We start from the raw sequence: 6,219 nt of genomic DNA, 5'->3' as shown, positions 1-6,219 counted from the left end.
TACAATATTGGACTTATTAATCCTATTTACCAAATTAGGAACAACATAATGAAAAACGGACAATTTCTAATTCCTCATATTTTGAATTTCATTCAATTAGGTTATGATGGTAATATTAATTTTCATATTAATAGATATTAAGGTAAAGTGATTGTTACTTTCTATTAGTTTTATTCTTAGAGGTGGAAGCATGTTTTTGTGGATTTGTTGTAAGATTGCTTTCTTGTTTCTTCTATGGTGTAGTTTCACTCCCTGTGTTGTTGTATTCCACCTATTATTCTTTGTAGGGCTGGATTTAAGGAAAGATTATGTGTAAAATTGGCTTTGTCGTTGTATATATTGTTTTCTCCGTCTATGGTGATTGAGAGTTTTGTTAGGTATAGGAGCCTAGGCTGGCATTCATGTTCTCTAGAGGTGGAATAGATGCTGGGATTAATATCTTTTTTATGAAAATACATCCATGAGTTGAGAGAGGAGGACTTCCACTGGCCTTTGTACCCTAGTGCCATGTTCTAGGTGCTGCTAGTGAATGGGGAAATAAGTGACACCCCAGTGACAACAGAAACCACCTCTTTCAGAATCCAACCTAAGAATGTCAGGCAGAGTTTATTTTGGCTGACTCATGGTAAACAGATCTTATATAGAGAGGTTGGGACTCATGTATCACTTCAGAAAATGCTTTTAAGTTTAGTCTTATATATTTTACAGAGAAGGAAAAGAGAGAAATAACTTCATGAAGGATAACACCCAAGAAAGCAAATGATCAAGGCAGCTTTATAGCAACACACAAATCTGCCCAACAGTAGTGTTTACGAGTGGTTTGTTGGTGTTAAAAAGCCATGGAGGCTACTGGACCATAGAGGGGCTGGAGAAAGTCAGATTGCTTTTTGTTATTGTTTTATTTTATTTTAACATTTCCCTTTTGAATTCAGGCAGTCTCATTTTAGATTTTTCCTGCTGCTAAGACCACTAGTGTTCTCTGGTACATTCAACCTTACTTATCTCCAGGCGACTAGACTTGTCAGGATCAGAGTGGAAACTGGATATTTTACAACCAATTATCTGGTCCACTTGCCTACCTCTGGTTATCCCAGTTTCTCCACCTAAATTCGTTACTGATAATTTCCTCAGTATGCAGCCTGCCATGATTCACAGACAGGTACAACAACTGCTTCTGACTCAGTATTAAATTCAAGTCCTTTCTCTTCTTCAGGAATGTTAATATTTGACGATATACAAATTTATTTATCTGAGGTAGAATGGGCTATGCTAACCCATGGAAGAAGACACTCTACAGTGTTGTAATGCTGGCCATCTACAAGCTAACCACCTGACTAGTTTAACTGGTTAACTATAACTCCTTTCCTTTGTGTATACATTGTGTAACCTGGACTGTAACAGTGAAAAATATACTCTGGGAGATATTGCCTTTTGGATTATAATTGATTTAGATTGCTTCCTCACTGTTGAATCAGGAACTGCTACAGAAAAATAAAATATTTTCTATGTTATTTTTTGTTTTGGGGTTGTTTGTTTTCTTTGTTTTTTTAACATACAAGTTCTCTGCATAACCCTGGCTGTCCTCAAGATCAATCTGTACAGCAGGTTTACCACAAACTCACCTGCCTTTGTGTCCCAAGTTCTGGGTTTAAAACACACACCACCACCATCCAGCTCAGCGTGAAAGTTCTTAATTTTAGTGAGGATCAATTATTTCTCTTAGAATGAATATTTCTTCCATGAAATCTAGCACTCTTAACTCTCTTAATCATACATATACTCCAATTTTCCTAATTTTTTTTTGTTCTTACCTGCCCTTGTGAATTATTTTACATACAGTATGAAGTTGAGATTGAGTGTGAGGCTGACTCTTTTACCTATTATGTGTCACTGCTCTCGGGTGAAACAAAACATACAGCACAAATTATATATATGCATAATTTTATAAAACTATGGTGTATATATTATATATAATTTATTTTATATGTAATATATTTTATCATTTATAATATTTTGTTATATAATATACTTTAAATGTAGTTTAAATATACTTTAAAGTGAATTACAGGGTGTGATCCAACAATAGCTGTCTACCAACTGATATTCTAAGAACCTCATAGTTATTCAGTTAATGAAGTGGATTGTCTCAGGTAGTCTCCAGTGTATTATGGAATACTGAAAATGGCTTGTATTGACAGTGAAGAAATGGGCTTCCCAATGAGGGCAAACAGGCAAAGAAAACAAACTTTCTTCTTCCATGTCTTTCATATAGGTTGCAGAACATTTATATAAGTGTGTGCCAGGTTTAAAGTGACTTTTCCCACTTGAAAGATTCAGATTCAAAATGGATCTTGCCATCTCAAATTATTAAGAAAAAAATCCATTAATGTCTTGCCCAGTCAGTTGGATTTTAGTTAATTCTTGATGCAGTAAAGTTCAAACCCAAGAACACTCATCACATTGTCCAATTGGCTCCCCATCATTTATTGACATTTATAGCCTTCCTTCATTGAATTGCTTGTGTGTTTTGTTAAAAGTTACTTGGCAATTTCTATACATATGTCCAGACTGAGCTGATTGACTTTTTGTTGTTATTATTTAACTCTTAAACAATTATAGATAAGCCCTCATATCTATTATACAATATTTTTCTATTTTATTCATTCTTGTTATTCTTTGCATTGTGAAGAAAGAGATGGCTCAATTCTTAAACAGTACATGTTAAACTTCCCGTTCTGTTTATAGCACCAAATATAGTTTAACAAAAAAACTGTCTAATGTCAGGCAGTGTGGGAACAGGTCTTCAATCCCAGCATTTGGGGGGTGGGGGCATAGGCAGGCGAATTTCTGAGTTTGAGGCCACCTTGGTCTACAGAGTGGATTTTTGGAAAGCCAGGGGTAAACAAACAAACTTTGTCTAGAAAACAAAACAAAACAAAACAAAACAAAAGAACAAAAAAAAAACAAGAATAAAAACCTACTTGTGTCTCTAAGTCTTCTGGTCTCTTTGGATTCTGAATACATATCACACACACACACACACACACATGCACCCTCACACACAGAAAAACACCGTTCAGATTTTAAAATACATTATCTGACTCACTAAGAAATAAAACTACATCTGTGTTCCTGTTGCCAGAAAACCTTTAATCATAATACAAATTTAGTTGAACATGAATGATTTTATACAGGAGAGAATCCTGTTTAACTGTATTGAATGTGGGAGACCATTCCTTCAAAAATGTCACCTCATTAAGCACCAGCTGACCCACATTGCTGACCATCCCTATACATGTAACCTGTGTGAGAAAATGTTTAACAGATGATCAAGGCTTCTCAGACACCAGAATGTACTTAGTCAGAAAACTCAGACAGAATGGCCAAGCTAAGGAAAAATAGCATATTGCAGAGACAGAATGTAAAGAAGGTTTAAAATCTAGAAAATTTGGGAGAGTTATGTTTCATATCATAAAAAAAGATACAATAGAATTCTACGTTGTTTCCCACTGTCTTTCATTATCTGTGTTATCCACACATTTTTTTTTGTATTAGTAATAAAAGAAATGAGTATTTGTTTGACATTTGTATCCATACCTATGTTTTTGTTAGACATCTGTGTCCATAGCAATGTTTTCTTAGACACTATCCTCTGGTTTCAGGTACCATGGACTATGATTTAATTCTTCACTTTTCTCAGAAGAGATGTAAAATGCTATTATGGCCCTTGAAGTCAGAAAGAATTAATATTCATGGCATAGTTTCAGTGGCTATAATGTTGACCGTCATAGAATACCAAAACAAAGATTCAGGTAAATTTATGAACAAGATGATAAGACTGTGTCTTCCTTCAGTGTAAGCATGGTAGTTGTCACCTCAGTTTCTCCCTTGACATTGTCTATTTTCAAGGAAGCTTGGGGAACACAAGAAGACCTGAAAGCCAGCACAAACCTAAGAAAGTTGTAAGCATTTGAAGTCCACTTACAGATCTCACTGTCCATACTAGTTATCCATCTCTGTGGAAGTAAAAGAGAGCAGTAAAGTGACTTTGATTATTTTGGCTTTTATTACACACACTGGAATTTTTAAATGATTGCATACCACTCCTGTGCCTAAAGGGATGTACAATTTGTGATTTCTTAATTTTAAATGAGTATAGCAGTTTTCTCTATAGAAAAGTTTGAGCATTAATTTATTGATAAGGTCAGTGCATGGGAGCTTCTGTACCCTCTCCAACATGGTATGCATCTGATACTCGAGGGTCTCATCCACTAGTAGTCTGGCAGAGAAACACATGTGGCTTATACATTTGGTCCCAATTAGAAGCAGGGTAGATTGAATCCCAGGTTTATGTTGAAATAACAACTGCTTGGTCAGGAGGATACTTTTTAAGATGGCCGTGTAGTCAGAGAAGTGAATCCTGGCTTGTGAGTTCATGAAAGACAAATTATATTTTGCTAGCTACTTTAAGCAACATAGTAGGTTCACACACCAAGACACACAGACACAGACACAAACACCAATACGAATTCACTGTAGGATCTCAGATAATAAAATTCTCCTTAATAATAATTGTTGAGCTGAGTTTTCTCTAACACCAGAAAATAATCTGTCCTGGAGCTGATTTTTTAAATTAGTTAATCAATCAACATCCCAAACCTAGTATTCCTTCTCTTCTCTGCTCCCTGACTTCTCCTCCACTCCTGCTACCCCAATCCACTCTTCCTCAATTTTTCTTCAGAAAAGAGATCTTCCATGATAACTTCTAGTTTTGGCTATTGTAGTTGCACATCCACTCATATTGATGATAGACAAGGCCTGGCAGAATTTCATTCCATTGGCTATGGAAATAGAGCTAAGTGGAAGACAGGCTATGTGAACAAATCTTAACAAAAATTTACTCTCATTAACCATAAAGTCTTTTTTATTTCTCTTTTTATTAATTAGGTATTTTCCTCGTTTACATTTCCAATGCTATCCCAAAAGTTGCCCATACCATCCCCCCACTCCCCTACCCACCCACTCCCCCTTTTTGGCCCTGGCGTCCCCCTGTACTGGAGCATATAAAGTTTGCAAGTCCAAAGGGCCTCTCTTTCCTGTGATGGCTCACTAGGCCATCTTTTGATACATATGCAGCTAGAGACAAGAGCTCTGGGGTACTGATTAGTTCATATTGTTGTTCCACCTATAGGGTTGCAGTTCCCTTTAGCCCCTTGGGTACTTTCTCTAGCTCCTGCATTGGGGGCCGTTTGACCCATTCCAATAGGTAACTGTGAGCATCCACTTCTGTGTTTGCTAGGCCTCGGCATAGTCTCACAAGAGACAGCTATATCTGGATCCTTTCAGCAAAATCTTGCTAGTGTATGCAATGGTGTCAGCGTTTGGAAGCTAATTATGGGATGTATCCCTGGATATGGCAATCACTAGATGCTCCATCTTTTCGTCACAGCTCCAAATTTTGTCTCTGTAACTCCTTCCATGGGTGTTTTGTTAACTATATTACAAGTACAGCTTTACATTTTTCTCTTTAATATTTTTACATTTTCTACATCTTCCAAGCCTGGTGGACAAAGTGCTCTTTTAGTCAAATTGTATTAATTCATACCAATATTGTCCAGGGAAGTTTCTTGGTAAGCCCTTTAGAGCATCAGTTTCTTGCTTTCAGCTCTTCCTTCATCATGAGGAATAAAGTATAAACACAGTACATAGCCACAGTTTCTGTCATCGATGAGGACTTGGTCTGTGAAAGATACTATGCAGATTCTTAGCCTCTGAACTTGGCAATGGTTTACAGATGCTGATGTGAGCAAACTGAGGAACTAAAGGACAACTTTGTTAGGTCTCAGGTCTTCTTGTGCACACTGTTAACAGATAATAATATGGGGAATGAGATCTAGTTTTTTAGTGCAGAGTCATTTGCCCCTGGTCAATATTAAAAGTTTTAAACATTTCTTGAATATCATTTACTGAAATTGAATAAATTTTAAATTTAAATTATGTAATTATAACAAAAAGAAAAACAACAGCAATTAATAATAATAATAATAATAATAATAATAATAATAAACAATAATACAGTGAGACTGATGAGCCTTCAGTGACAGGACTTGAGTGTTTATGATAGAATTTGAGTCAGACATTGTGTACTCACACATTAATTATGAGGATCTTGCTTAATTTTGTGTACATAGAACTGGATTATCACATGGATCTTTTCCC

The sequence above is a fragment of the Mus musculus genome, chromosome Y (assembly GCF_000001635.26).
Source record: "Mus musculus strain C57BL/6J chromosome Y, GRCm38.p6 C57BL/6J".
Lineage (NCBI taxonomy): Eukaryota > Metazoa > Chordata > Mammalia > Rodentia > Muridae > Mus > Mus musculus.
This window is presented reverse-complemented; position numbering follows the sequence as displayed.